The 25,299-nt window shown below is 42.2% G+C and overlaps 1 protein-coding gene across 1 annotated transcript in view; it reads left to right on the top strand.

Moving 5' to 3' along the window:
- Positions 1-25,299, top strand: part of ZNF407 (zinc finger protein 407) — a 454,103-nt gene that overhangs the window by 8,450 nt on the left and 420,354 nt on the right. The window lies entirely within an intron of this gene.

Here is a 25,299-nt window from a genome sequence, read left to right on the forward strand (position 1 = left end):
GTTTTATTAGTATAACAATGGGATAATTTGAATTGCATTTCTATTTTTTCTGTTCAGATTTTCATTTTAAATTATTTACAACTTGGAGGATCGAAGTCAAGGGGCTAATGAATACTTAAAAAAAAGCCTTCCTTACACATGTTATGCTTCTAGTTTGGATTCATGACACAAACCCTGATGAATGTCTCCTAGTTACTCTTATTTTAGAATTTGAGTTGCCCTATTTACAACTTTTACCTAAACTGTGAAAGGATATTTTTCTTGTTTAAATGAAAAGAACTATGCTTTTTAACAGGTTACAGCCGTTATTTTGTAATAGTATAGCAGGAAATGCAATACAAGAAACGAAGAAAAAGCCTGCAGCCTAAAGTGATAGGAATATAAATGCTCAAATGTCAAACCTTTTAACTTTACATATTTGGAAGTTTTCACTTCTGGCCCTAAGCCTATTATGAACAGCAATCCATGACGTTGTGCTCTAGATGTCTATTGTGTCAGGGTAATAAACATTTTTTTTAGAAGGTAGTACGGGTTTCTCATTTTTTTCCTCAGCTAATTTGCCTAACAAACCTGAAGTTTACTTTTTGGACCGTAGGTTTTCACATACTGTGACTGTGGTCACTATTATAAAAATTGAGATCAGCGATGGGAAACTAAGTATAGTGAGTGGGTCGCATAAGTGGCTCTTCATGTTAGTGGGCCGCAACAGCCTGTGGCCCACAGGGGTTCCACCTTTGCTCTGTGTCCACTCCTCCACCTCCCTCCCAGAGCTTGAACCGCCGCGAACAGCTGATTTGTGACACTCCAGTGCTGGAAGGGAGGCAGAGGAACAGGGACTGAGAGCAAGATTCGTGGTATTCCAGAAGTGCTGGGAGGCAGGGGAAAGCTTAGGAACAGTGGGGCTCCAGTGCCCCAGTGCATAAGAGGCATGTGGGAGGAGGGGGCAAACAGTTAGTCCATGTGCCACAGGTGAAGCCCCAAAGGGTTGGGCCGCACGTTGCCCACCACTGATTAGGGATGAGAATGTTTAACTGGTAAGCATCAACTTTAATGGGAGAGGCTTACCAGTTACGATTAATCGGTGGGGGCTGGAACAGCCCCTCGGCCACTGTACGCGGGAGGCTGCTTCTGGCCCGCATGGTTTGCTGCAGATGGGAGATGCTCCAGCCTCACCCTCTCATTCACTCTGTTTAATTTAGGTTAGGTTGGACATTAGGAAAAACTTCCTTACTGTCCGGGTGGCTAAACACTGGAATAAATTGTCTAGGGAGGTTGTGGAATCTCCATCACTGGAGATATTTAAGAGCAGGTTAGACAGACATCAGGGATGATCTAGAACCCCTAATAAGTCACCCATGTGATCTACGCTCCCTGAGAGTGAGTACGGGGATTTACGGTGGTATATGACAAGCGATTGCACTACTGACTGACTGCGCGTGCAGCACTGAGTAGTGACATCATCGTCCTCACTCTCTGGCTAAGCTGGTATTACACTGGGACCCTTATCGTAGCAAGCACAAATGAACATTCTTTTCAATAAAATTCATATGTGCTTAAATTTTTTTTTAAAGAAATCATAAAATGCTATTGTCATGGAATTTTCTCATGGAACCCTTATTTTTACTTCGCATAACCCTGGGATTCCGTGGATCACTATTTGGGAAACACTGATCTAGATGGTGCTTGGTCCTGCTGTGAGGACAAAGGACTGGATTTGATGATCTTTAGAGGTCCCTTCCAGTTCTAGGATTCTAGGATTCTATGAATTGGTTAATTAGTTAAACACAAGGTTTAACTTGTTAACTAATTAAACAGTATTTTACATCCCTACCACTGATTTAGATAGTGTAGGCTGAAAACAAACCTTCCACGGCTTATGCACATTCTTATGTGTGTGTGATTTTTTTTTTGAATATTTGACAGTTTTTTGTTTGTTTTTTCAACTGGCAAAATATAGTAGTATTGGCACTGGTTATTTAGCTTTAATTTGAGTAGCTCATATGCTCATGCAATTTAATCAGAAAAGAAGAAAAACATGGAACCAGAATTTTCTCATTTCAAGCTTTGTATTTCATAAGCTGGGCACTTGAAATGTTCTAAGAGATGAAATAAAAAAATGGAACTTTAACAAATCCTTCCCCAAATATGATGGTATGGATGAAATAGAACCTGCCTCTAAACCAATAGAAAATCAAAACTGTCCATGATTTGTATTATTTTTCTTCTAACTATTCCTCTAATTGTATCCATAGCCATAGGTCTGAGTGCCCCTTCTGACTCATTTAATGCCAACTGATAGGATTGCTGTAGGATGATAAATTGAGTAGCTGGATAACAGGGGAGAAGGGAGAAGCAGGAGAGAAGAAAGGGAATGCAGGTTGACTTACTTCTGAAGTCATTGTTTTACTCCTCAATAATAAGCAGCTCATAGAGCAGCAGCAACCTATTATAGGAATGCCAGCTATTCACAATTTCCCATTCACAGGTGAAAAAGATGCTGAAGTTGGGGGAAAAATTGTTTATTCTCCGTTCCTCCCCCATTGAGGTTATGATTTCTTAGAAGATGTTGCAATGCTACTCTAAATTCATTATGCTTTGGAGTAACTTTTGAAGTGTACAAATGTATTTGCTCTCTTTAAAAAACAGCAGTTGTGCATATATAAGGTTAATTAATGAGTTTATCATTGCTACCGTGTCTTGATAGGTTTTAATGGAAATTAAAGAGTATCAGTCCCTAAAATTTATGTTTGAAATATTGTACAGTGGTGCAGAACTGTTTGTGAAGAATCTATATTTGCTTAGGGGCTCAGATAATATAGTAATGGATATGTTGTGGTATAAGTAGTTAGAGAGGTTAACCACATATTATTAGACCTATAATCACAGACTTTAGATGAAATACTGGCCCTATTGTAGTTGACTAGTGCAGCCATGTTTTCCTCATTTTTTCACTCTTCATGCATTCTTTTTCCTAAGAAAAATGGTACCTGTGTAATGCTTAATTTTTGGTTTTAATAAGTAAAACTGAAGAGATAGGGAAAAGAAAGAAAATAAAGTATTTTCTCTGGAACAAATCTGCCCTAGGAATTTTGTTTTAAGGAAAGGTGTTCTGAGTGTTGGAATTGTGTAAACCATCATAATTGCCAAGCATAGGTAATTTCATAATTTCACACTTTCCAACAAAATCAGAACCTGATTAAGGAGTTGACAGCCTGTGAGAGTCCATTCTTTAACAATGATGTCTATATTCCCTACACCTGTGGTGACTGTATCTAAGAGAAGACACCGAGACTCAAACCATTTACAGGCAGTCCCCGGGTTACGTACAAGATAGGCACTGTAGGTTTGTTCTTAAGTTGAATTTGTACTTAAGTTGGAACTGGCGTCCAGATTTAGCCGCTGCTAAAACTGACCAGCGGCTGACTACAGGAAGCCCGAGGCAGAGTTTCTCTGCCCCGGGCTTCCTTGAATCAGCCACTGATCAGTTTCAACAGCAGCTGAATCTGGACGCCTGGGACAGAGCAGCTGGGGCGCTGCCGGGTAGGTCCCCGCAGCGCCGCACTTCGGCGCTGCGGGGACCAACCCGGCAGCACCCCAGCTGCTCTACCCCAGGTGTCCCCACGTCAGCTGCTGCTGAAACTGATCAGCGGCTGATTCCAGGAAGCCCGGGGCAGAACTCTGCCTCGGGCTTCCTGTAGTCAGCCGCTGGTCAGTTTCAGCAGCGGCTGACTTGGGGACGCCTGTGGCAGAGCAGCTGGGGTGCTGCTGGGTTGGTCCAGTAGCGCCGAGGAGCGGCGCTACTGGACCAACCCAGCAGCACCCCAGCTGCTCTGCTCCAGGCGTCCTGATTCAGCCGCTGCTGAAACTGACCAGCAGCGGCTGAATCAGGACGCCTGGAGCAGAGCAGCTGGGGTGCTGCTGGGTTGGTCCAGTAGCGCCGAGGAGTGGCGCTGCGGGACCAACCGGCAGCGCCCCAGCTGCAGAAAAGCCTGGTCTGCTGGGGGGGGCGGGGGGCGCGCACTAGCTGCCCCCCCACCCTCCAGCAGACCAGGGAGACGCGGGCGGCGGGACCGAGATGCGCCGCGGTCCCGTCTCCCGAGTCCTCCGCGGATTTGCTCCGTGTCTCCCTGGTCTGCTGGGGGTCCCCCCAGCAGACTAGGGAGACGGAGAGCAAAGCCACGGAGGATGCGGGCGGAGGGACCGCCCAGACGCGCCGCGGTCCCGCCGCCTGGGTCCTCCGCGGCTTTGCTCCGCATCTCCCCCCCAGCAGACCAGGGAGACGCAGAGCAGCTTTTCTCGCCCTGGAGGATGCGGGCGGTGGGACCGCGGCACGTCTGGGCGGTCCCGCCGCCCGCGTCCTCCGGGGCGAGAAAAGCCCTGTTCGTAAGTACGGATCCGACATAAGTCGGATCCGCGTAACTCGGGGACTGCCTGTACTTTGAATGAGACTCCTCATTGACTAATGGCAAGCATTCTATTTAAGACATTAAAACTTTAAATACAGAAATACTTCAGCTTTTCCATTACATTTTGCTGATGCCAGGTCTTCTCACTGCCTTGGTTCTTACTGTCTTTCAGTGTGTTTTGATGTTCATATTTCTTTTTTTATTCCTTCTTTCTTGCTGTGCTTTTGTTTTCTCCCCTTTTCTTAAACAAATAGATAATATGGTAATATATACCCTAATAGGAAAAAGGTATAGCTTAACTCAGTTGGGGTACTACTAATTCAGTCACCAAATGCAACCATAACACAGCATGCATTTTAATTATTAAATATAATGGAAACTTTGCATTTTAAATCTAGAGCAATAAACCACTTGTTTGAAAGTGCACTTCTTCAGTTGTGTGATTTCAGCTCAGGTGAATTAAAGGGCAATATTATTTGAACATTTATTACACGTTGAAAAGTAGTATGATTCAGTGGTCCTGTTAATTTTTAAAATACATAGGGGAGTCACCGAGGGTCACACTGAAGATGAGTCGTATGTTTTGGGGATTTCTTTTAAATCACTTATTAAACTGAATAAACAAAGTAAAGAAATCTATAGAAAATTATCTGGTCATTCCACCTATTGATAATTTAAAGGAATGTTGTCAACACTGACAGTCTAAACTCAACTTATAAAATAGACTTTTGGTTATTAAATGCCACCCTTATTTTCTCCTTGTCATAGCTATATGTATGAGATGATTGTCTTAAATGCTTGTAGAGTGGAAGTCTTGTCAATTGCAGACTTATGTAAAGGACAGCCTGCAGCTACAGCTTTCCAGTAGGTCAGGGGTGTCCAAACTTTTTTCAAAGAGGGCCAGATTTGAAGAAGTGAACATGCGTGAGGGCCGTCCCCTCACTCTCAGCCCCAAGGCAGAGGGCCCGCAGGGTCGGAGGTGGGCGGAGAGCGCAGGGCACGCCGGCCTCACGGCAGCCCGGGGGCAGAGCGAACCCACAGCCGAGCGGGGAAGCGGGGCTGCGGACGTGCCCTACAGGGCAGGCTCTAGGACCGCGGAAGCCATGGGCGGCGGCGGCGCGGCCGGAAGCGGCGCGCTGGGCGCGCGCCAGTTCAAAAGAGCGCCGGGGAGCCAGGAGAGGGGGAGGAAGCGGGGGCCGTATTAAACCGGAACACGGGCTGCAATTGGCCCGCGGGCCGGACTTTGGACATGCCTGCAGTAGGTTCTCTGAGCCTCAAATCACAATTCCTGCTTTCCTTTTGCTCCTGGGGCTCTTTGACTTACTGCGATTCCTGAATACAGCTTCCCTTTTCTTCTCCTGCCAACTCAACTCTGCCAATCAGCTACTTTGGGATTGTGGGGCAGAACCAAGGCTCTCTTCTCTCTTGGCAGACATTAATCCAGAAGGGAGTACTGGGCATGCAGCCCCTGCTCTCTCTCACTTCCTTACCAAAGAGATCACATCACTATGTAGAAGGGTGGGCTTCTAATGGGAAGCTGTGTAAGATTTGTCACAACCTAGCCTTTAATGTTCATCGCTCTTCACCTGTCTTTGTCTTACTCTTCATGTTGATGTTCATTTTGGAATCTACATTTATATGTTTAATGTATTCATTTTTCATTCTTTACCTTGCTACATTAAATAAATGTCCTTTAATCCTTTGGCTGCCATTAACTTGTATGACTTTTGACTGCTCTTATCTTATTCTTGCAAGTTTCATCAGACTGTGAATCTTGCCCTAATTTTTACCATCTAATTTGGGAACTGATTTTTCCCTCATTGAAGCCATCTGACTGTTGCTTATATTTGCATTTTAGAAAGTCCCTGTTTGTTTTCAATACCTACAGATTTTAATGCTTCATTTCAATTTCACAAACTCAGTAGATTGTGAATTCCTCCAAATGCTCAGTGGTGTGGAAGATTCTAGGGATGACTAATGGAATACAGTACCCTATAGTTTGCCTGAATCTGGCCCAGGTCAACAGTGACTGAATATTGTCATATACTATCTTTTCATTGACCTGCGTGAAATGAGTTGATGGTCTCTGGCCAATTCTTAGTGGGCTGGTGTTCAGATCACACAAAACACAATCACATTTTATACTAATAGTGCCTCTCCTGACAGTCTTGGCATAGAAATCAAGGGTTGAATGAACATGGGAACTGAATTACACTCTTACCATTACAGGTAAAACCTCACTTGGTTGAGGCATAGTTGGTGAGAGGTGATGTAGGGATATATGAACTGCCTCTCCCTGTATTTTATCTGTTGTGTGGATAAACAGATGACTTAAATCTCCAGAGATAATTGGTAGTAACAAGAGACTTTTCTATTGCCTTTTTGTTATTTAGGGCAAAATACTTGCTGTCTTCAGTCCTCTTGTACAAATCTCATTTATGTCAAGTGCAGTTGTGTAAACAGATTGAGGGCAGTATATGTCCTTTAATTACTTTCTTAAGTGGATAAGCATTAAAGTATTTATTCTATCTTCTTCTTCCCTCCTCTCCACACTCCTTCCTTGTCTTCTTTCTGAAACAGATTTATTTTTTTAAAAAATGTTAAAAGAAAAGTATACCAACTCTCAGCATGGAGTGAATTTTTACAGCCAAGTTATAAATTCCTGAAACTACGGGGTTTATAATGGAAATGCTGGGGGGGGAAAAGGGGCGGGGGTGCTATAATACATATGTAACCTTTTTTCCCTCTTTTTAGTGAATAGACCGTTTAAACTAAATTAAGTAAAGGGTATAAATTCTGTTGTTTCAGTTTTTAATATTTCATGGCTGATTTTATAGATAAAAATTATATTTAACAATAAATATGAAGAAGAATATATACAGCCTGTTCTAGTTTGATATGGAACAGCAAATCCCATTTCTCTGTAGCTGTAAAGAAAATTCATTATAATGTCTTTGGTTGTAAGAGATGGCTTCATTGTGATTAGTTGCACTGATAATAAAACAACCTTTTTACAAACGGCACAAGATACATGGGATCTCGTGTGTCTGGCTTTTAATGGCATTGAATTTGCTACCGTTATTCAGGGATCCTTTTTTTTTCCCTTTTACTATGGGACACTTTTTAAAACTGCAAGTTATTTAAAAATATGGTTAGCCTACTACTAATTTTTTCTTAAAAGAATACATTTTTTGGAGAATTAATAACAGTATTATTGAGCTTTTCTAACTAAATCTTCTCACCTTTAATTTTTTTAAAGGGGCTATATCTCCTTTGTTTCGCATATAATTTTGTTAATTGTGAATGCTAATTTCAGGGCCCAAATATTTCAACATGGGTGCCTGAACTTAGGTTTCAAAAGCCATATTTAAGATCTAAATAAACGTGGCCTGATTTTCAGAGGTTCAGTACCTATTGCTTTCAGTGAGATTTGTGGGTTTTCATTTCTTTTGAAATTCAGCCTACTTTTGTTTAGATTCTCTAAATGTGAATTTAGGCCCTAGTATTAGGTACCTAGTTACGAACATTGTGACCAGTATTTATGGCCATTATAGGCATTTGTTTTATTAAATGAAATCTAAAACACACAGCTAGAAATATTTTGAGCTCCCTGGTTCACTGGGTAAGTTAGCCAAGTGTAGTAAAGTGATTGATCAAATAAGATTCTGTACATATTTGTATTGTCAGCTATTTATATGATAGCAAATGCTTTACAAAAGTCTGTGATGCAATCTTACGTTTTCTAGTATGATAGAAAAATATATGTTAGTGTCGGATGGTATCATGCTTAGAAAAATTGGTGTAAATGCTACAAGAGAATATTTTACTGTATTTGAAAAGGTACAATGTAAGTACAGTGCAGTAATCTAAAATATGTTCCTTTTCTGATTTAAGTTAAAAATGAGACAGTTAAGTATTTGAGATTGGAGAATAGGGTAGATATGACAACAGAGATAGTATTGAAATAGTGAATTAACAGTTGAAGGTTTGCATTTAACAGAAAGTAAAAATATGAATTATAGTTTAATGGAAATACTACTTGGTGTAAGAGACTGAGAAATTTAAATGGTTTTGAAAAAACACAGATACTAAACTTAACATCAGGTTTCCCTTTAAAACAGTTTTGTAAACAGAATTTTTTTGATGCCAACATAGTCCAGAGCTTATAGTCTGTAGTTTGATTATTGTGCCACTGTGCATATTATCTTTGGCAGATTACTGTGGCACAAATGAAAAGCCTTCTGGCACCGGGTAAAGTATTCCCATAGAATGAAATGAAGGGAAATATCTATGTTAGTGACTCTTAACACAGAGCTAGATATTTTATGATGTGTGCTAAACTAGGGGTCAGCTGTAATCTCTCTTTCCTGATATGCAGGTTGTAACTAGGGATGTGAAAACTGCACAGAACAGTTAACCAGTCAAACAATGTGTTTAATTATTTGTCCAGCTGTTGGGTGCGGGATCTGTCCTGTCCCCGACTCTGCTGTGCTGTGGGTAGTGGCTGCTCTAGCTCCACAGGCTGAGGGTTGCTCTGTCACTGCTACCCGTCGCAGCTGGGATCCCACCAGCCGAGCTGTCATGGTGGGAGGTAGGGATGTTAGCAGCTAGTTGGATAACCATTTAACCGATAAGTGATTTCAGCAGCGTGAGATGGCAGGAGGGAGTATTTTAGTAACCATGTAATCACTAAGAATTGTTGTGGCTACACAAATACTAAAATAAACTTTTTCTAATATCCTTGGGCGGGACACCCTACAATTAGCTGGTTAGCAGTAAGCATGCTGGTAAGGCATATGCTAACTGGTTAACCTTGAATATCTTTAGGTCAAAGAATCAGATACTAGAACTGGAAGGGATCTTGAGAGATCATCAAGTCCAGTCCCCTGTCCTCATGGCAGGACCAAGCCCTATCTAGATCATCCCTTATAGATGTCTATCCAATCTGCTCTTAAATATCTCCAGTGATGGAGTTTCTATAACCTCCTTAGGCAATTTATTCCACTGTTTAACCACCCTGACAGGAAATTTTTCCTAATGTCCAACCTAAAGCTCCCTTGCTGCAATTTCAGCTCATTGCTTCTTGTCCTATCATCAGAGCCCAAGGAGAACAATTTTTCTCCCTCCTCCTTGTAACACCCTTCTAGATACTTGAGAACTCCTATCATGTTGTCTCTGTCTTCTCTTTTCTAAACTAAATAAGACTAATTCTTTTCATTCTTCCCTCAAAGTTCATGTTTTCTAGACCTTTAATAATTTTTGTTGCTCTTCTCTGGACCTTCTCCAGTTTTTTCCACATCTTTCTTGAAATGTGGTGCCCAGAACTGGAAACAATACTCCAACTGATGCCCAATCAGTGCAGAGTAGAGCAGAAGAATCACTTCTCACGTCTTGCTCACAACAATCCTGTTAATGCATCCCAGAATCACGTTGGCTTTTTTTGCAACAGTGTTACAGTGTTGACTCATATTTAGCTTGTGGTCCACTATGACTCTTAGGCTATGTCTAGATTACATTCCTCTTTCAAAAGAGGAATGTAAATGAGGCAAATCGAAAGTGCAAATGAAGCGTGGATTTAAATATCCTGTGCTTCATTTGCATATTCGCATCCGAACACTTTTTTGAAAATTTTTTTTAAAGTGAAAGCACAGTCTAGACGTGGTTCTTTTTTTTTTTAAAAAAAAAAGCCCTTTATCGAAAGAACCCATACTCATTTTTTCAGGAATATGGGTTCTTTCGAAAAATCGTTTTTTTCCGAAAACTGCATCTAGACTGCACTTTCACTTTCGAAAAACCCTTTTTCGAAAAAGCGCTCAGATTCAAATATGCAAATAAAGAACGGGATATTTAAATCCATGCTTCATTTGCACTTTTGATTTGCCTCATTTACATTCCTCTTTCGACAGAGGAATGTAGTTTGACGTGCCCTTAATCTCTTTCTGCAGAACTCCTTCCGAGGGCTTCCCATTCTGTATGTGTGAAACTGATTATTCCTTCTTAAGTGGAGTACTTTGAATTTGTCCTTATTAAACTTCATCCTATTTATCTCAGACTGTTTCTCCAGTTTGTCCAGCTTATGTTGAATTGTGACCCTATCCTCCAAAGCACTTGCCATCCCTTCCACCTTGGTATCATCTGAAAACTTAATAATCTTACTCTCTGTACCATCATCTAAATTGTTGATGAAGATACTGAACAGAACTAGTCCCAAAACAGGCTCCTGTGGAACTCCACTTGTTATGCCCTTCCAGCATGACTGTGAACTGCTATCCATTCTCACAGAGTAGTTATTTATCCAGCCAGTTATGCACCCACCTTATAGTAGCCACACCTAGGTTGTATTTCCTACTTTATTGATAAAAAGGTCATGCAAGACCATATCAAATGCTTTATTAAAATCTAGGTATACCATGACCATTGGGTCTCCCTTATCCACAAGACTTGATATCCTATCAAAGACTTGATATCCTATCAGATTGATTTGACATGATTTGTTCTTTACAAATCCATGCTGGCTGTTAACTATCATCTCTTTTTCTTCCAGATGTTTGCAGATGAATTGCTTAATTACTTGGTCCATTAACTTCCGTGCCAGAGAAGATAAACTGTCTGGTCTGTAGTCTTCTGGGTTGTTCTTATTTCCTTTATCATAGATGGGCACTATATTTGCCCTTTCCCAGTCTTCTGGTATCTCTCCTGACTTCCATGACTTCAAAGATGATAGCTAAAGGCTCAGATACCTCCTTTATCAGCCCCTTGAGTATTTTAGGATGCATTTCATCAGGCCCTGGTGACTTGCAGACATCTAACTTTTCTAAGTAATATTTAACTTGTTCTTTTTTTAATTTTAACTTCTAAACCTACACCATTTCCACTAGCATTCACTATGTTAAGCATCCCGTCACCATTGATCTTGACAAAAACTGAAACAAAGAAGTTGTTAAGCACTATGCCATTTCCAAGTTTCCTGTTATCGTTTCTCCTTCTTCACTGAGCAGTGGGCCTACCCTGTCCTTGGTCTTCCTTTTGTTTCTCATACAGTATATTTGTAGAATGCCCTCTTGTTAGCATTTATGTCTCTAGCTAGAGTGAGCTTGTTTTGTGCCTTTGCTTTTCTAATCTTGCTGCTGCATACTTGCATTATTTGCTTATATTCATTCTATGTAATGTGTCCTAATTTCCACTTTTTATACAATTCCTTTTTGATTTTTAGATCAAGTAAGATCTCCTGGTGAAGCCAAGCTGGTCTCTTACCATACTTTCTATCTTTCCTATGCAGTGTTATAGTTTGTTTTTGGGCCCTTAATAAAGTCCCTTTGAGAAACTGCCAACTGTCTTCAGTTGTTTTTCCTCTTAGTCTTGCTTCCTGTGAGACCTTATCTACCAGCTCTCTGAGTTTACTAAAATAGGCTTTCCTGAAATCCACTGTCTTTATTTTGCTGTTCTCCCTTTTACCATTCCTTAGAATCATTAATTCTATGATTTCATGATCACTTTCACCCAAAATGCCTTCCACTTTCAAATTTTCAACCAGTTCCTCCCTATTTGGTAAAATCAAATCTAGAACAGCTACTATACTAGTAGCTTTCTCAACTTCTGAATTAAAAAATGGTCTCCAATGTATTCCAGTTACTTGGTGGATAATCTGTGTTAGTTTCTCCCAGTTCCTCCCTGTTTGTCAAAATCAAATGAGAGATGTAAGCGACTAATTGACTATCCGATAAGCAAATGCTTATCGGATATTCGAATAGTGAGTGACTTGACTAGATGTCCCCTCCCCCTGCTGCCTTTATCACAGAGAGGCAACAAGGCGGAGGGGTGGGGCAGAGGGGGGAGAGGGAGGAGCAGGAACTGGTGCTACGGGCAACCGGCTTAAAAGCAAGTTCCCCCCAGCACCATCTCTGTGGAGGGGGGGCAGTGGTGCAGCAAGGAACTATTGGGCTCTTGCTCAGAGCTCTTGCTACATTTTAAAGGCAGAAGTACTGCTGGGAGCATGAGGTGAATGGGGGACTCAAACAGTCCCCTGCTGGCTCCATGCTCCCTGCTTTTGAAGAGCCCATTGGGCTCTCGTACATTTCAAAAGCACAGAGTACAGGACCAGCAGGGACTCCTGCTACATTTCAAAGGCAGAGGCACCCTGATGGACTAATTGAGTAGTCAATGGAAATTCCATCGACTATTTGAGTAGTTGATTAATCTAAATATAACATTCCTAAATCAAATGTAGAGCAGCTTCCCCCCAGTAGCTTTCTCAACCTTCTAAAATAAAAACATTGTCTCCAGTGCAGCCCAAGAATTAATTGGATAATCTGTGCCCTACTTTGTTAGTTTCCCAATAATTGTAACAATCCCTATCCCAGTCAGCCTCCCAGTCTCCCCAGTGCTCCAAGGAGTAAGTAGGCTGCTCTGGCTTTATATCTGGAGTACTGGTGCAGCTGTACTGGCTTCTTTGCTAAGGGGGCAGAGGCAAGGGTCCATCCTTTCGTGCTTTCCTTTACGAGACAGGGAAGCAGCAGCTCTGCAGAACTTGCTTGCTCTCCCATGTTGCAGTGTGTAATACGGGTATCAAGAAAGTAAGGTGGGGAATAGTGTTTTCTGTAAGCTGTAAGCTTGTGTGGCTACTCAGCAGAAATTCAAATGCTGCCCAGCCAATTGGCAGAGGACCCACAGCTAGGTTTTGTTGCTAGTGGTGGTGAACATTCACATTTGCCTTGTGGCACATACAAATTTATTCTACACATGGATGTGTAGAATGCAATCTACTTTCTAACCAGTACCATATAGATGATATTGGAAAAAACTATATATTTTTCTTGCCCATCAGTAACTATTGCTCTCATCAAGTAAATAAGAAACTAGAATTGTTTTAGGTTCATTTTAATCCATTGGTTGTCCTGTTATAAGAAGCGTTTTGAGTATTTGTACTTTGCTAGCATTTTCCCTAGAAACAGAGTGGTAGGTGCTGAAAATAAAAATACTCCTTGACTGGAAGAGAGGACAAATCCAGAATCAACCCCAGAGGATCCTGCATGCACACAAAATAGTGTATGACTACTAATTTATTTTTCATATTCCTGGTGTCCAGTTGGCCGTGTCCCTACATAATGCTGCATAGAGTGGGTTTGGGATAATGGACAGAACAAGGGAAAGGCAGGCGTGGGACTAGGTTATGCACACGCACTCGTGCGTGCGCGCGCGCGCACACACGCACACACACACACACAGAGATTTGTCAGCTGTATTTCCTTGTGTGGCGAACACTCTAGCCTTATGTGAGGTAGCAGCCATGGAGTGGCATTGGACAGAGGATTCTTTTTGCCTTGATCTTTGCTTGGTGGTTTGGTTTATGTACTGAAGAGATGATTTGGTGATAAGCTGTTAGCTGAGGTATATAAATAGTGTAATCTTATGTAGCTAGTACATAATGGACTTGAAAAATAGCAAGAAGATTTAGTACTGAATTCCCAATTATTTATAGAAAGTTAATAAGAAAGAAGTTGCTTTTTTTAGATATCAAAATGAAGCTGCAACCTATCCTTTTTGGGGGGAGCTAATAAAAATGGTGTGTGTTCCCAACTCACTTGGTCCTGCAACTGTACTCCATGCATAATTCTCACTAGGGTAATAAGAATTTTAGTTCCTAGTTGAGTCCTCGATTCAGCAAGGCAGTCAAGCATGCTTAATTTTAAGCATATGAGTAATCTCTTTTGAAATTAGGCACATGCTTAAATACTTTGCTAAAAAGGGGGGTAACTAAGTTTTAGTGACTGACTGAGACACAAATATTGGCATATTAAAATAATTTTGCATGGAAAAAAAGGCTATTACTGTTTCCTGCCCGTCAACATGGAACCTGGAGAAAATCATACTGGATTTCAGTTGTAAAATTTTGAACTTTTTATAATACAAAACCAGATAACTTTACCAGATGTTGGAATGAAACAAGGGTTTGTTCACTGCAACTTTGAAAATAAGTAAGTCATTATGGAGGAAGTCAAGCTTTGCACACAACCATTAGTAGTTTAAATCTTGGTCACAAAATTTTCTGCTGCAAGAAAGATGGGAGGATTACACTGACCTTTTGCATCTACTGTGAGAAATTATCAGTGAGAAATGTTGTGGCTTGGTGTGCTTCTCTTGCACTACATGCTAATGATCGATCTATTAAATCGGTACCCCAGAATCACATAGATGTGCTTTGTTCTTTTTTTTTTACTGGATTCTAATGACTAGTACTAATTGTGTTAGTTAAAGGAGGCCTGTTTGGAAAGAAGTACTGTATAGGGATTGCAAAGAACTGAAGGCTGCTGCTCGTTTCTGTTTCACTAAACCTTTTAAAGGGCTAGTGTGTGCTCTTTGTGAAAGCACGCCTTCCCCCATTTTTTGTTGGGCTGAGAAATCAAGAATGAAAGCAGAGTTTGAGGTTCAGATAACTTACAGAACTGAATTAAAATATATCAGGAACAAATACAAGTGGATTCATTGTTGAAAACATTTTGATAATCTAGAATAAGCTATATATGTTGATCTGTATCACAAATTTATTAGCTTTTATTTTAGTGAAAGTATTTTCTTCAGAAGTATATAAAATTACAACATATTACTGTTTGAAATGCTCCTTCACAGATGAAGTTTGATAGAGTACTAGTCTTCCTATGAAAATGGCCACCAGGTGTCAGCAGAATGCTTTTATTTTTTATTAATTTATCACTGCTTTTTAAATGAGTTTTGAACATAATGTGTTTTTACTTGAAAACTTTTCCAACCTACCATACAAGTATTCTCTATAGAATGTGTTACTTGTGTCAGTGAAAATTTCATACAGTCCTCTTTCAGCTGAGATATTTGAATAAGTTAGTGGCAAAATAAATACAGGAAACAATAAAAATGTAACTGTGTATATTCATACATATGTTAAATGTATTCTTTTCCCCTACTGATCACATAAAATATGAACATACAAAGTATAAAAGATTAATCTACATTAGTCAGATGACCCCATATAACAAACATATGATTGTCATCATGGCACTCTGGTGTTTGTATTGCCATAAAACTGCTTTTCAACTTTTGTCACATATGTGAGATGCTTTATTTTTGTCCCTTTTTTAGGTCACTACAGGGCAGAGTTAAGGTTATATAGGTGTCCTAACTGTAGATTTCCATATTTTCTTTTAAATTTAACCTTTAACTCAACATTTCCTGGGATAATTTGGAATAATTACAACATTTCTGTAATGCATTTTACCCTAAGTTGTTATAATGTACTCTCAACCTTAACTCCATCTTAGTGTAGTTCTTCTTTGAGTGCTTGCTTATGTCCATTCTAAGTAGCTGTGTGCACGCTGCATGCATAGATTCCGGAGCTCTTTCCCCTAGCAGTATCCATCAGGCTAGCCAGGGAGCCCCTTGGAGTGGTGCAGGCATATCGGCGCATATATACCCCTGCAGGCCCCTCACCCCCTCAGTTACTTCATACCGCCCTTGATGGTAGCTGGAGTGTTGTCAAGATTGTCAATCCCCCATTAACAGCACATTCTACAAGGGCACAGGCAACATCCATGGCATTCCTAGCTCAAGTGCCAATCCTTGACATCTGTAGGGTAGCCAAGTGGTCCTCTGTACATACCTTCTCCGAACACTATGCGATTATGCACTAGGCCAGAGCAGACGCGTCCGTTGGCAGGGCAGTGCTGCAATCTGTAGACGTATAGGTACCATTAGTCTCCGACCCCACTGCCTAGGGCATGGCTTGGGAATCACCTAATTGGAATGGACATGAGCAGGCACTCGAAGAAGAGAAGGTTACTTACCTTGTAACTGAAACAAAAAATAGGACTATGTAGCACTCTAAAGACTAACAAGATGGTTTATTAAGTGATGAGCTTTCGTGGGCCAGACCCACTTCCTCAGATCAAATAGTGGAAGAAAATTGGCACAACCATATATACCAATAGTGCCAGTTTTCTTCCACTATTTGATCTGAGGAAGTGAGTCTGGCCCACGAAAGCTCATCACCTAATAAGCCATCTTGTTAGTCTTTAAATGCTACACAGTCCTGTTTTTTGTTTCAGCTACACCAGATTAACACGGCTACATTTCTATCACTATTTTACCTTGTAACTGTTGTTCTTCGAGATGTGTTGCTCATGTCCATTCCAAATCCCACCCACCTCCCTTTTGTCGGAGGAATCCAGCAAGAAGGAACTGAGGAGGTGAGAGGCCTGCAGGGGTAAATATGCACCAATATGCTGGCGCCACTCCAGGGGGTTCCCTGGATGGCCCGATGGATACTGCTCTGGAATCAGTGCATGCCGTATGTGCACACCTAATTGGAATGGACATGAGTGACACATCTTGAAGAACAACAGTTACAAGGTAAGTAACCTTTTCTTTTGGCTGGAACTTATCTAGGCACGTAGCCCTCTTTATCATATTCACTGAGCAGTGAGGCTAGACAAAGCTGAGTATTTCTAATATGGCAAGCAGAAAACAATTTAAACAAAAATAATTTTATGCTTGATAACAAGCAAAAAAGTTCATGCCTTCTTTTTCTTTTTTGCAATATACATGGGTCCAACTGCTGCTCCTAACTTTGATTGGCTCATCCAGAAACTATGTGCATGGCTGTCTACCGCAAAGATGAAGCTGGCCAATAAGTTCAAAAAAGACATGTTCTAGCTTACCTCACGTTGGCTGGAGGTATTAGTTTTCTGCATATGTTTCTTATTTACTTGGTAAGAAGCATTAAGGGCATGTGCCCTTAGGACAGACAGCATCAGGGAGACTTCTTGTTGCAGGTTGACTGCTGTATCAAAGAGCCTCTTGTGCTTTAAATCAGCTGTTTGCAAACAAAACCAACACAAGATAGTTCACTCTACCTTTCAGGATTTATATTGGTAAAAACTGAAGAAAATCTGGCATTCATTGGCAAAAGTGAACACTGCAGGACTGTCTTCAGGAAAGTTACATGCCTCTCAATTAAAGAGGAGCAGAGTTGGGGACTCAAGGACAGATCATTGAGGGGGGGAAAAAAACAGAAAAAATAAAAGAGCTAGCGTGCCAGGGACAGCACTTTTAACATAGTGTTTACCTTTTACTGCCAAAGACAGGACTTCATACCGAACATGGTCCAATAGCAGTACAAATGAATGGATTCTTCCTCTGTTATTCAGTCCAACATGTTCAGAGCCTTGAACAGTTTGGATCATTGGATGAATCAAGGTATTATAAGAATTCTCAAAATAACCAAGTATCTCTGTCCACTATTCGATTTGAAAAGTGGAAACTTCTTCCCTCTGATGTTAAAATCTTACGCATGGAATCAGTAAGCCCGCTGTGGCATTCCCACTGAAGGAGGTTAATGGGAGAAACTCTCCCACCAACTTCCCTTACTCCTCGTGACCCATGGAGTACCAGGGTTGACAAGAGCACCATTAGCAGCCAGTTTAGAAGTTCTTTACTACACCTGCTGAACTGACCCCCAGGAGATCAATCTCTGAAGTTGATCTACAGGTAAATGAAGACAAGGCCTTAGAGAAGCAGTGCCCCAATGACCGGGGTTACTGGCATAAACAAAATTGTCCAAATATTGCTCAAAGGGAAGTGGTAAGACTGTTTGGGAAATGGCATGTCTCGTTTAAATATCTAGTAGCCCAATGTCTGTGACTCTGTAATGCTGAAATGCTGGCTGTCCCCTCTGGGCAGCCCTGTTGCCTGAGTCATGTCCTTCGTCTCCCGCCATGGCGCTTGGCTGACTTCTGTGCTGCTCAGCTGGGCCGCCGCAGGGGAGCAAGCAGCCATTTGGGCCCTGCGCTCCCCATGCAGCACTTCTGTGCTGCATGGGGAATGCAGGGCCCAAATGGCTGCTTGCGCCTCTTACTCCCCCGCGGCGACCCGGCTGAGTGGCACAGAAGTGTCAGCCTACAGTCAGGGCAGTGTGTGTGTATGTTACCGAGAAAAGGGTTTAATGTCTGTGACTTTACTGCTAGGACTGGAGTCCCGTCGCAGAGGGCAGCCAACAGGCTGACAGATGCCCCTGTTTATAGGAAGAGCTTATTACACCTCAGATTTTAGCTGCTAGGATACAGGATCCCTTCACAGCAGGCAGTCTAAGGAAGACTGAGAGATGCCCCAACGGATCTGTCACCTGGGAGTGACACGATCCAAACGCCCAAGCTCTTCCTATACCTGTCCCTTATGACCGGCTGAAGTACTTTTAAATTGTGCTTGGTTCTGTTACAGCAACTGAAGGAGTCAGGTTAAAACTTAACCAGTTACAGGTTTATTAAAGAAGCTTATAAATCATATGGTTACAATGGCTATTGCTCTATTTCTTAACTGCTAGCAAATATAGATCTTAAAAATGGTTACAAAGAAAATGAAGATAGGAAAATAGAAATAATGGTACCAAGTGACAGCTTAATCTTTAAAGAGCTCTAAGTTTAAGTCTAAGACAAAGGACCACATCCAGGTACAATTTTTACCCCTTTCTGTGCCTCTCGACTCCAGCCAGGGCCGGTCCCTCAATTCCTAGGAAAGACGAATACGAGGTGGGCGTCCCTGTGGAACCTCGGGAGGTCAAACACCTAACCCAACCAGCAGATAGATGGTAGATTGACACTCAAAGTAAATGTGCTGCTGGACCCATCTTTATACCCCTGGGGGCCCGTATCCTCTTTCTTATCTTAAGATGCCAAATTGTACTGGTCCGTTTTGTGGCGCCAGTTCTTACAAGCAAGTTTCAAGTTAATTTACACTTGCAAGAGAGAGAACTAAATTGTGAGTACTAGACATTTTTTTACTGGGTGAGAGATTCCTCCCCCCGCGGATGGCTGAGTGTTCGTATCAATATGGGTTTTAATCAAGGACACTCCTCAGCAGCCTCTTGGTCAGCAATTGGCATATCTCTGTTTACAGCCATTCAGAGTCACAGCAGCCTGCATATCCTGAGCCTCCTGCTCAAGGCTTTTACTGCTCTGCATGCCCTGCATGCTCCAGGCAAGCAAACTGGATGTTACAAGGGGGGGGGGATCCTGTCTGGCTACAAAAAGTCAGCCGAGCGCCATGGCAGGAGGTGAAGGGGGGCAGGGTGGTGGTGTACACGGCCAGGGGACAGGGCCCGGTCATGTATGTCACCACCCCGCCCCTTTCGCTCCCCCCTTCACCTTCCACTTCTGCGCCGCTCAGCCAGGCCGCCGTGGGGAAGCCCAAATGGCTGCTTGCGCCACTTGCTCCCCTGTGGCAGCCCGGCTGAGTGGCACAGAAGTCAGCTGAGTGCCACAGCGGGAGGCGAAGGGGAGCGGGACGGTGACGTGCAGCGTGACAGAGGCTCCAGGTCCCGCCCCCTGGCCATGAATGTCACCGCCCCGCACCCCTTCGCCTCCCGCCATGGTGCTCGGCTGACTTCTGTGCCACTCAGCCGGGCTGCTGCATGGGAGCAAGTGGCGCAAGCGACCATTTGGGCTCTGTGCTTCCCATGCCGCATGGGGAGTGTGGAGCCCAAATGGCCATTTGGGCTCTGCGGTCCTCTGAGTGATAGGCAGGAGGGAGAGGAGAAGAGAAAGAGAGAGAGGCAGGAGGCGGAGGAGAGCTGAGAGAGAGAGGGAGGGCCAGGGAGGGAGAGGGGAAAGAGAGAGAGAGAGCGAGCTCAGGAGAGAAGACTGACGTGGAGGAGACTTGAAAATCCCGTCTTATGACGGGCTAATTGGCTAGTTTAATTATAGTAGTGAAAATCTCAACTATATTGTCTCTATTTACTGGCAGAGTGGAACTATGTCTCATTACTTGGACTAGCATAGAAAAATCTGAAAACAGAATTATGAGGTAAAATATTTTCCCTTTTTTCATCAGGGCAAGACTTCCTACCCACAAATAACTGTTACTGAGCTCAGCAGACAAACATCCATAGCAAGAATGTGTATGATTAGCCTGTAGGAAGTGGTGAGGAGATGCAGTAAGTGGCTTTTCTTCTGAGTATGTACTAAGCAACTGCTTAAGAGTGTGGCTACTAAATGTGCTCTTTCAGATGAAATTTACAAAGCAAGATCTTGAATATTTGTTATTACAGTTGCTACAGCCCTTCTGCAAGAATAGTGTCATTCACCATTGTATATGTCAAATTTATTAAATTACAAATATGTAATACACAATTCGATCATATGTAATGTACATATGATTGTGTGTGTGTGTGTGTGCAAGAGAAGTGGAGTTTTGTGTGCATGTATCTCTGAAGTAATGATGTCATATGTGCACATGTGACTTTTGTAGATTCAAGAAACGCACTTTACTTCCTTTGTAAAGTATGTTGAGATATATGGATGAAAGCACTCAGTGAGAGCTATGTTCTTCTTTGAGGAGTGTCGCCGTGGGTGACACTCTTTGGGTGTTTTGGCATCATTACGTCTCTAGTTGGAGAATTAAGACAGCAGTGCCCTGGGTGGGCTGCGCACATGGGGCAGTTGGCTCATGCTGTTTGGAATGGCTACTTCACGTGCACAGCCAACAGACCTCTCAGTTGCTTCTCTGCCACTGTTGGCTTCAGTTGGAACCTGTGATCACTCTAGATATCTTGTAGTGATTTGTTAGTTAAGTAAAATAGCTAGTTATTATCATTTAGTCATGGTTACAGTTTTTAGATTGTTCTTAAAAGGAGAAAAGTTTTGCTATAGATAGAGTTTAGAACTTAGTGAATCATTTAACCATTGTCTGTTTAGCAAACATGCCTGGTTTTCAGTGTGTCTGTTCTCTCAGGGCTCGTCTAGACTACATTCCTCTGTCGAAAGAGGAATGTAAATGAAGCAAATCGAAAGTCCAAATGAAGCACAGATTTCAATATCACACACTTCATTTGCATATTCACCTCTGATCCCTGTTTCAAAAAAGGGTTTTTCAAAAGTGAAACCATAGTCTAGATGGGGTTCTTTTGGAAAAAAAACCAATCCTTTTTTTGAAAGAACCCGTACTCCTGACAAAACGAGGAGTACGGGTTCTTTCAGAAAAGGGGTTTTTTTTTCAAAAGAACCCCGTCTAGACTGTTGTTTCACTTTTGAAAAACCCTTTTTTGAAACAGCGATTGGACACGAATATGCAAATGAAGTGTGTGATATTGAAATTTCTGCTTCATTTACACTTTCAGTTGGGCTCATTTACATTCCTCTTTTGATAGAGGAATGTAGTCTAGACGAGCCCTCAGTGAGGGACACTCTATCAGTAAGTGCCCTCACTGTAAGCTCACCGCCAGGAACAGAAAGACTGGAGACCTTCAGCGCAAGTGTCTATTAACAGATAAGTCCATGTGGCTGGCATTTGATCCTGAGTGCATCTTACTGCCCAGACAACTTTCTGTGGCAAGCTCTGAAAGAGCAGCTCCCTCAGGATTGAGTGCTACAGACTCTGTTTCAGCACAGTCTTCTAGAAGGCATTCCCACACATCATCGCAGGGTGATTCCCCTGAGAAGTGCTCCCACACAAAAAAATTGGCCACGGAACTGACGGCACATGAAGCACCGGGCACATCCAGCACCAAGATGGCCCAAGAAATGAAGGATATGGCAAGGTCTGGCACTGGTATTAATGAAGTCCAAGTCTGCTCTGTTGGCTCCAACCAAGACATCCTTGGCATCAGCAAAACCATGTGTGACTTTGGCATTGAGTGCCTCTATGCCGCTGCCTACTGCGCTGTTGGTGCAAACAATTGGCACTATCCGTACAGTCTCTGCCACAGCCGGTACTGCACCGGATTCAATCGGGAAACCCCCAAAACAATGCGGGCCCACTCCACCAGAGCAAAGGTACTATCCACGGCCTTCCTTAAAAACATATCTCTAAATGACATCTGCAGAGCGGCCATCTGGATGCCCACCCATAATTTTACACAGCATTATGATATATAGACCTATTTGAACTGAGACACTCTATTTAGACATACTATATTGTCTACAGTAAATGCAGATCTACCAAAGCTCCCTCCGCCGAGCACGATTACTGTGTCATAATCTCCTAAGGGTGGAGCACCCATAGGGACGCTCCTCGAAGAAGAGAGGGTTATTCACTTTGTCCAGTAACTAAGGCTCTTTGAGATGGTTGTCCCTGTGGGTGCTCCACTGCTCACCCTTCCTCTTCTCTACTTCAGAACTGTCTGTTCTGGGCAGAGAATGAACTGAGGGGTCGGTTGGCAGTAGCCATTCCAAATGGTGCATGCCGGCTGCCCTATGTGTGCAGCTCACCGAGGGCACTGCTGTCTTAATTCTCCAACTAGAAGCACATCTGTGCTGAAACACCTAAGGTGGATCAGCCACTGGGACAACCATCTCGAAGAACCTCAGTTATTGCACAAGGCGAGTAACTTATTATTACTAACAGAGTTATTGAGCTTACTGATTCCATGCACTGATTTTCAGAGCAAAACTTACTCCTTTTAGGGTCCTATAATCAGGCCTCACAATTAGTGTAATCTACTTGCCCTGGGTGAGTAGATTACAAGCTGGCACAGCTGTGCAGCACGGTCTGCGCATGCGTAGCGTGCCGAACTGTACGGCTGGTGAACCCTGCCTATAATTGATAACAAAGTATCACAACTAACCTTAAAATGCCTTTTGAATTAATCAAAGGACATTCCTAAGCAGAATAATTTGTTAACCTGAAGTTAACATAGTAGATTAAGTTCCTGGACCTAAGAATCTAATCATATTCTTGTATTATATGAATATTTAAAAAGTTGTATGCTTTTTTTAAAAAATAGCTTTCATTGATTAGAACAGCTTTATTTTGAACATCAAACAACATGAGGAGCAGTCACTATTTGATAGGCTTTGGTTTTAAAGTAACAAAATGTTTAATGTTTGATAACTGTGTACTGAGTATATGCTTAACTATGGGAAAGCTTTCATTGACAGTGGTGCAGTGTCAGGGATCAGGATCCATATGCATAGTAACAGTACAGGTTGAATCTCTCTTAAACAGGATTCTCTGGTCCGGCAACATCCATGATCCGGCATGGATGTTGCAGGACCAGATAGTCCCAACCGAGGGCCAACAGGAAGGATTTAAAATTAATGGAGATTGCCTATCTCCTAGAACTGGAAGGAACCTTGAAGGTCATTGAGTCCAGTCCCCTGCCTTCACAGCAGGACCAAGTACCATCCCTGAAAAACTTTTTCCCCAAATCCGTAAATGGCCTCCACAAGGACTGAATTCACAACCCTGGATTTAGCAGGCCAATGCTCAAACCACTGAGCTATCCCTCCCCCCCGTGGGGCTGGCAGGGTAGTGGGCTTCCTGCAGGGAGCTGACGGTGGGGCCCCCCAGCATGTGGCAGCAGGGTTGCCCAGAGGGGCTGGGAGCCCTGGTGTGTGGCTACCCAGTACATATGCCCCCTGCCTGTACTTCACATATTACTAGCTAACGTTTATTGATAAAAATAGTTCACTTCTGTCATTGCTACAGAACCAGTGCTGCTATTGGACAGTGAACACTGAAAATATTATAGGGCTAATTCAGCCCAAATTCTTCAATATATTTTCACTTAAACACATACTTGAAGTCCCATTGACCCCAGTAGAACTTATTAAGTTATGCACACACTTTGATTAATCCATGTTATATATCAAGTTCCAGTTGCAGAATCTTTGCTACTGATGATGGGGCATGAGGCACAGAGGATGAAACTATACATTGAGTCATTGAGTGCTATACAACCTCATAATGTTTACAGAATTACTTTTCAGAGTTAACCCTCACTTGAAGGGCTATATCCTCACCTGGTATACATTGATGTAGCTCTTTTTGAAGATATTGGAGATATACTGATTTACACCAGCTGATTATCTAGCCATGACTTTTCAACTGCTAACCCATACAGTAGTTTTCAAAATGTGAAACTTACTGTTTGAATTAGATAAGAAAATCTATAAATCATGGAAATTCAGAAAATACAGTTAGAAGCAGTATCTAGAAAACATGAAAGAGTTGTACTGGTATCTGATAGCTGTTTTAGAAGGTAGGCAAAGTTGGGACTAGTCAGTACTTGAGCTAATGAGAGACTTGTGAGTGAGAAATGAATACTTGTGTAACCTTTGTGCATAATGATGCATTTAGGCCTCATATAAATGCCTCTTAATAGAAATCAAGGTGGATGTGGTACAGATTGAACCACTCTAATCTGGCACTCTCTGGTCTGGCAATATGCGTGGTTGGGCATGATTTTAGTTAGCCGGATGTCCACTTATTATGGGTGTAACCAAGTTTCCCATGGTCCCATAAAGCTTTTTTGCAGCCACCAGTCCTGGCTTTCAAGTGTTCTGTGCTGCTATTTAGCTCTAATTTACTCCCTAAATATCCTCTAAGAGCCTAGTAAGCAGTGGAAGGTATTGGTAATGCTGCTAGACAATATTGACTTTCTGTGGTTCGACAAATTCTCTGGTTCGGCACCGGTCAAGTCCCGATGGTCTTGGACTAGAGAGGTTCAACCTATAATATCTTTTTAATGGATCAGCTTCTGTTGTTGATAGAGCCAAATAGTGCTGGAGAAGAAGAGCTCTGCGTGGCTCAAAACTCTCTTTCACCAGCAGACATTGATCTAATGCAAGATACTGCCTTACCCAACACAGCTATAGCTACATTATTTACATGTTAGCAGAACAAGCAGATTCCGTGGCTTCATGTATAGCCCAACTGTTTTAGGTACAAAGTCCTGAGTTCAATATCCTGTTGGAATGTATTCCTCGGAAATAAGGATAATTCTTATTTGATATTTACTCATTTGGATGCCTTACTGTCTATTGTCTGGATCAGCTTTGGAATAATTTATTGTTGTTATCAGAATGCACATATGGTTATTGTCAGTGGCTCATGGATTCAGTGGAAACTGAACCAAAATTTGGCAGTTCACTGA

The sequence above is a fragment of the Pelodiscus sinensis genome, chromosome 2 (assembly GCF_049634645.1).
Source record: "Pelodiscus sinensis isolate JC-2024 chromosome 2, ASM4963464v1, whole genome shotgun sequence".
Lineage (NCBI taxonomy): Eukaryota > Metazoa > Chordata > Testudines > Trionychidae > Pelodiscus > Pelodiscus sinensis.